This window comes from Pan troglodytes, chromosome 14 (assembly GCF_028858775.2).
Source record: "Pan troglodytes isolate AG18354 chromosome 14, NHGRI_mPanTro3-v2.0_pri, whole genome shotgun sequence".
In the NCBI taxonomy this organism is placed as follows: Eukaryota; Metazoa; Chordata; class Mammalia; order Primates; family Hominidae; genus Pan; species Pan troglodytes.
The window spans coordinates 1,342,501-1,350,000 of NC_072412.2; positions in this window are offsets into that span (position 1 = coordinate 1,342,501).

Below are 7,500 nucleotides of genomic sequence, written 5' to 3' on the forward strand. Positions count from 1 at the left end.
AGAGAGAGAGACAAAGACAGAGACAGAGACAGACAGAAAGAAAGAGACAGACAGACAGACAGACAGGCAGACCGACAGAGAAAGAGACACAGAGAGAAAGACAGAGACGAACAGAGAGAAACAGACAGAGAGACGGTCCTAGCCCAGTAGCGATACAGTGCCTTTTCTTTCATTTTCTCTTTCCTTTCTTTTCTTGTTTTCTGTCTTGTATATCTGTACGTATGTACGTACGTACGTACGTACGTATGTATGTATTTATGTATTTATCTGGAGACCGGGTCTCACTCTGTCGCCCAGGCCGTAGTGCAGTGGTGCGATCTTGGGTCACTGCAACCTCCGCCTGCCAGGTTCAAGCAATTCTTCCGCCTCAGCCTCCCGAGTAGCTGGGATGACAGGTGCCGGCCCCACGGCACCTGACTCCATTTCGTGTTTTCAGTAGAGACGGGGTTTCACCACGTTGGCCGGGCTGGTCTCGAACTCCTGACCTCGGGATGACAGACGTGAGCCACTGCGTTCAGTGTACAGTGCCATTTCTTAGAAATCACTCCACACGGGAACACACACTTAGAGGTGACGTGTAGAGATTTTATTTACTTAGTTAGTTAGTTCGTTCGTTAGTTAGTTATTATTTGCGCGGGGAGGTGGGGGGACGGAGTTTGGCTCTTGCTGCCCAGGCTACAGTGCAATGGCCTAGGGGACTCAAGGCGTCAACCTATGGCAGAGAGGACACGTCCTTCTGAGCGTAAGGGCCGCAGCGAAAGTTGGCAGGGCCCGCGCTTTTAAAGGCTGAAATCCCGGCGGCTCAGGCCTGTCGTTTCCAGCACTTTGGGAGGCCCAGGAAGGCGCATCATTTGAGGTCGAGAGTTCGATACCAGCGTGGCCAACGTGGAGAAACCCCCTCTCTACTAAAAATAAGAATATGAGCCGGCCATCCTGGTGCGTGCCTGTAATCCCAGCTACCGAAGAAGAATCACTGGAGCCCGGGAAGCAGAGGTTCCAGTGAGCCGAGAGAGCGCCACTGCACCGCAGCCTGGGTGACAGAGCGAGAGAGACTCAGTCCAAAAAAAAGAAAGAAAAGAAGAAGAAGAAGAAAAAAAAGAACCGGCCCAAACACTGCATTGTCGCTGAACATTCTCCCAAAAGGCCAGAAACCCCCTGACTCAGGTCAAGGAGGTGGTGTTTGGTTGTACTTGTGTGTCTCTCTCTCTCTCTCTCTCTCTCTCTCTCTCTCTCTCCTCTCTCTCTCTCTCGCTCTCGCTCTCGCTCTCTCGCTCTCTCCCTCTCTCCCTCTCTCTCCTCTCTCCCCCCTAACTTTTATTTGTCGTTCAAGCATACATGTGCAAGATTGTGACATAGGTAAACTTGTGACGGGGGTGTTCAGTGTGCAGATGATTTCATCACCCGGGTAGTCAGTGCTGTGTCCGACAGTATTCGTGTTTTGTTTTTTTCCTGAAGCTGTCTCTCCTTCCACCCCTCCTCCCTCAAGCAGGCTTCCGCGTCCCTGGTCCCCCTCGTTCTGCCCATGCAAGAACTCTCATCTGTAAGTTCCCACTTCTAGATGAGAACACGCGGTATGTAGCCGATCGTTGCTTTCATCTTCGGTGGTGGCGGTGAAAGAGGCATGACACTAAATCGACCCTTAGGAAGCTCCCCTCCGTCCCCACCCCGCACCCCCTCCCCACACACACCCTCATTCCCGCACCCCCTCCTGAAACGCAAGAAAGGAAGAAAGAAATGAAAGTAAGCGGTGAGCCTGCAAGGCGGTGGAGGCGGGGGATCTCAGAGGGCGAGCAAGCGATGGCGGTCGGGGGATGTGTCCACTGAGGTATCAAAACTAGGGGACCCACTTTTCAGCCGCAACACACCCCCTAATCCTCAGCCGCAGGCAGCCTCTGGGTGGGGTTGCGCCTGTCAAAGCTTCCGAATGGAGAGAAGCCCAAGGCTACGGAAGGCATCAGCTCCAACTCCAGGAAGGGAATAGGGCTTTGTGCATAGGAATGGGGCTTTGAAAGGCGTTGCCGCGGCTTCGAAAGCGATGCGCTGTGCCTCGCCTCGCCCCGCCCCGCCCAGCCCAGAGCGAGACTCCGTCTGGAAAATAAGTACACAAATAAATCATAAAATAATTTATCAATAAATAAGAAAGAAAGAAAGAAAAGAAAGAAAGGAAAGAAAGGAAAGAAAGAAAGAAAGAAAGACAGACAGACAGACAGACAGACAGACAGAAAGAAAGAATCAGTACAGCGACCGTGGTCATGAATCATTCCCCGGAGTCCAGGCGCAGTGGCTCACGCCCGTCACGCCAGCACTTTGAGACGCCGGGCAGGAGGGTTGCAACGAAATGATGAGACCCCGTCTGTGGGAAAACATTTAAAAATGAAGGCCGGGCGCGGTGGCTCACGCCTGTCATCCCAGCAGTTCCGGAGGCCGGGGAGGGCGGATCACCTGAGGTCGGGAGTTCGAGACCAGCCCGATCGACATGGAGAAGCCCCGTCTCCACTAAAAATACAAAATCAGCCAGACGTGGCAGCGCACGCCCGCAATCCCGGCTACTCAGGAGGCCGATGCAGGAGAATCGCTTGAAACCGGGAGGCAGAGGTTGCGGCGAGCCAAGATCGCGCCACCGCACTGCAGTCTAGGCCACCAGAGCGAATCTCTGTCTCGGGCGGGGGAGGAAAAGAAAATTTAAAACGGTGTGGGCACAGTGGCGCGTGCCTGCGGTCCCAGGTTCTGTACTCTGGAGGCTGAGGCGGAAGGATCGCTCGAGTCCAGGAGCGTCCACGCTGCAGGGAGTGAGTTACGATGGCACCACTGCCGGGGTGACGGAGCGAGATGCCGTCTCTAAATCAGTCCATGAGATCACTGGAAGGCGCTCTCTGTGTCTCACTTTCCAAGAGGGTCTCTTTAGGCCAAGCAGGCATGGTACCTCACGCCAGTCATCCCAGCACTTTGGGAGGCTGAGGCGGGAGGAAAGAAGGAAGGGAGGAAGGGAGGAAAGAAGAAAAGAAGAAAGGCAGGAAGGCAGGAAGGCAGGAAAGAAAGAGGGGAAGAGAGAGAGAGAGAGAGAAAGAAAGAAAGAAAGAAAGAAAGAAAGAAGAAAAGAAAAGAGAAGAAAACAGAAGAAAAGAGAAGGGAAGAAAAGAAAAGCAAACGGGGAGGGGGCATATCTCCTTGACCGGTGACCGCCCAGGATACAGTGGGTCACGGCCGACCGAAGCCTCGACCTGTGGGGCCTCAAGTGATCCTCTCCTCATCTCAGCCTCCCGAGTAGCTGCGACTACAGGCGGCCATCACCGCGCACAACTCATCTTATAATCACATCATGATTGTATCGAGACGGGGTCTCGCTCCGTCACCCAGGCTGGATCGCCACGGCACGATCTCAGCTCATCGCAACCTCGGCCTCCCCGGTTGGAACAACTCGCCCGCCCCAGTCTCCCGAGCGGTCGTGATTCCAAGCCCACGCCACCAGGCCCGGCTAATCGTTCTATTTTTCAGAGAGACGGGGTTTCGCCACGTCGGCCAGCCTGGTCTCGAACTCCCGGCCCCAAGCGATCCACCGGCCTCGGCCTCCCAAAGTGCCGGAATGACAGGCGTGAGCTAGCGTGCCCGGCCCAGATCATCTTTTTCATCCATTGTAGAGAAGGGGTTTCGTCAGCCAACGGGTGGAAGGTGGGGTGGGTTTTACTCAGCCTGCGTACTGTGAAAAGGTTAAGTGAGTGTGCTTTGTGAACTAGATATGGAAATGTGTGTGTGTGTGTGTGTGCGTGCGTGCGTGCGTGCATGCGTGCGTGCGCGCGCGCGCGCGTGTGTGTGTGTGTGAGAGAGAGAGAGAGAGAGAGAGAGAGGAGAGACACCAATCCCACCACGAGGACCCGGAAATAGTGTTTGATCTGTGTCCCTGCCTAGTCACCTGTCTTGTGTGTAGACGACTGAGGATTCCACAAATGAAGGTCAGCAGTATCTATTGAGCTGTTTCTCCCTCTCACGCGTCTCATCTGTGTGCTGGAGAAAGGGAAGAGAAGAGGTTCCGATGGGAAGTTGTCTTCGCGCCTGAGGCAGCTGAAGGCAGACCGAAGGGAAGGAGGGCATCCTACGTGACATTTCCATACCCACGCACCCTTTACAATGCTGGGGCCGCCAGTCCACCCCGTACGTCAGCCCACCCCCAAGAACAGCACGGTCCGGGGTGGTCCAGTCTCATCCCAACCGGCCCACCCGGGGCATCCGGTGGAAGTCTTCGCCGGAGGATCCGAGGGCAGCGTCAACGCGGTTCCCCTGGGGTCGCCCGGCAAAGGCCAGCCGGGGGAGGGTAGCGGGACGTGACGGGGGGGGGGGTCGCATCCGCCTCAGAGCTCCCTGGAAGGTGGCAGGTAGCCGGTGGGGCACGCCGAGCCAGAGACGTCCGGCAGGATATAGATGTGGAAGGCGTGTCAGTCCTCTCCCTATACCTCTCCTGTGGAAAATGCCAGGGCGGCGGTGGGAGCCTCGGCTGGGGGAGAAGCGGGGACAAGGGGGAGAGGGAAGGAGGCCCTCGGGAGGTTTCGGCACCGAAAACCCACTCAGCCAAGCTCCCTCCGTGTTTCCGCGTCCAAGGTACACCCCGGGAGACGGCAAGAGAAACGTTCACACCGTGCTTTCCGTCTTCGTGTTTATCTCTTTCATCTTTTCCATTTTACGAGAGATGCTCATTTCAACAAGCAGACGGCGGATGTGACGGGAGAAGTGTCAAGGCCAGGAGTTTGAGACCAGCGTGAGCAACAGAGCAACACAAGTAGGAGAGCCCAGCTGAAAGAAATGAAAGAGGAGGAGGAGGAGGAGGAGGAGGAGGAGGAGGAGGAGGAGGACGACGATGACGACAAGGGGGGTTGGGGGGGGAAGGAGAAGGAAAGAAAAGAAAAGAAAAAAAGAAAAAGAAAAGCAACCACCACCAAGAAAGTTAAGATCCTCCAACGGTCGGAAGTTGAAGACCAGCCTAACCAAGATGGAGAAACCCCATCTGTACTAGGAATAGAAAAATTAGCCAGGCACGATGGCTCATCGCTGTCATCGCAGCTACTCGGGAAGGCTGAGGCAGGAGAATCCCTTGAACCTGGGAGGCGGAGGGTGCGGTGAGCCGAGATCCGCCATCGTCCTCCACCCTGGGCGACAAGAGTGAAACTCCGTCTAAAGAGAGAAAAAAAAAGAAAGAACGAAAAGGCGGATCGGTGAGATGCGTGTGAACATTTTATCTGTTCGCAGTCCCCGTATTAAAAACGGAAAGAACCGACCCATGACAAACATGACCAGAGCGTACCGTGCCCACGCGTGTCATCACAGCACTCCGGGAGGCCGATGCGGGAGGATCTCTGGAGCCTAAAAGTTGGAGATCACCCCGACACGTGAGATGACGCCTACAATCATCATAATCATAGAAGTTTAAAAAGAGATCACGTGTGCCCAGAGCATGGACAACAAAGCGAGAGCACATCCGTACTAAAAAGAAGACGATTGATAGGTAGGCAGGCAGGCAGGCAGGCAGGCAGGCAGGCAGGCAGGCAAACGTAGAAGGAGCCAGGCGCAGCGTCTCACGCCTGTAATAGCAGCAGTGTGGGCGGCCGAGGCAGGCAGGCGGATTGCTTGAGGACAGGAGTTCGAGACCAGCGTGGGCAACATGATAGAATCCCGAAACCCATCTCACTCACATACATACATACATACATACATACATACATACATACATACGTACATACATACATACCCACACATACATACCTACCTACGGAAAACATGAGAAGCAACATAGAAGTCAGCCGGTGTGGTGGTGCGTGCCTGTAGTCTCAGGTAATGGGGATGGGAGGGATCAGAGGCAGGACGACCGTTTGGTCGGTCCAAAGCATTGAGGTTGGGGTGATCCTGGGCGGCAGAGACAGAGGAAGACCCTGCCAGTAAGGGAGGGAGGGAGGGAGGGAGGGAGGGAGGGAAGGAAGGAAGGAAGGAAGGAAGGAAGGAAATAAACAAGCAAGCAGGCAAGCAAACGAGGAACATGACAGTGACACAGAATAACCCATGAGAATAAACAAGCAAATAACAGGGTATGAATGAAGCTAAAAGGCAATTAAGATCGCAATCCATTGTTTTCTCTGCACCCCACCCCACCCCACCCCACCCCACCGCAGCCCACGTAAGCTGGAGTGGAAGTGCGCGATCACAGCCCACGTTAGCCTCTCCCTCCCGGGCTTAAGAGATCCCTGTAGTCCCAGCTACGTGGGAGGCTGAGGTCACCAGAGCCCAGAGTCAGAAGACCAGGCGGGCCGGCCCCAAAAGAAAAGAAAATAAATACACGAAAATTATGAATAAATAATAAATGAAGGAAGGAAGGGAGGAAGGATATACATACACGTGTAGGTAAATGAAATGGGGTTTTAATACATACTCATCCATTAAAAGTAACATAATATAAACGTATTAATTATGGAAATATCATTTACAGAGTTTTATCACTACGTGTGTGTGTGTGTGTGTGTGTGTGTGTGTGTGTGTATAAATGTACGTTCATACACGGCAGCGTTCAGAAAATAAGATTGAAAAAAGGAAGGAATCGGCCAGGCGTGGTGGCTCACGCCTGTACTCCCAGCAGTCTCTGGGAGGCCGAGGCGGGCGGATCACTAGGTCGGGAGTTCGAGACCGGCCCGGCCAACATGGTGAAATTCCGTCTTTCCTCGAAGTAGAAAACCTGCCGTTTGCTTGATCCGTGGAGGCAGAGGCAGCGGTAGCAGTGAGCCGAGAAGGCACCAAGAAAGGAGAAGGAGAAGGAGAGGGAGAGGGAGGGAGGGAGAAGGAAAGAGGGAGGGGGAGAGAGAGAGAGAGAGAGAGAGAGAGAGAGAGAGAGAAAGAGAAGGAAAGAAAGAAAGAAAAAGAAAGAAAGAAAGAAAAAAAAATGCAAGACAAAACCAAAAAGCAAAAAGGGAGGAAGTATTGCCGACTGACGGCAGCAGTGACTCCCTCTTAAAAGTACCGCGGACGCAAACTCGCAGTGGGGCTGAAAAAAATGCGGGGCAGGGAGTTCCGCGTCGTCCCAGCTCCACCGAAGGCCGAGGCCGGGGAGGTCGCCGGCTCGTGAACGGGAATCGGCGCCCTCGCATCGTCGCGCCGCAGCGTCCGGCGGCCGCCTGCTGGTCGACCCGGGATACGTGGAGACAGCGGCGGCTAAGTCCGGAGCTCACGGGCGGCAGCTGGTCGACCCCGGAGGTTCCGACCGAGACGCGGACGTCCCGGGTCCGACTCGTCCCGACGGGCATTCCTACACGCCGCTCGGTCGAGAAGGCCCGCCGGTCGACCCGGGGAGACAGCGGCTAAGTCTCACGAGCCGAGAAGGCACCAAGGAAGGAGAGAGAGAGAGAGAGAGAGAGAGAGAGAGAGAGGAGAGAGAGAGAGAGAGAGAGAGAGAGAGAGGAGAGAGAGAGAGGAGAGAGAGAGAGAGAGAGAGAGACAGAGAGACAGAGAGAGACAGAAGAGCGAGGG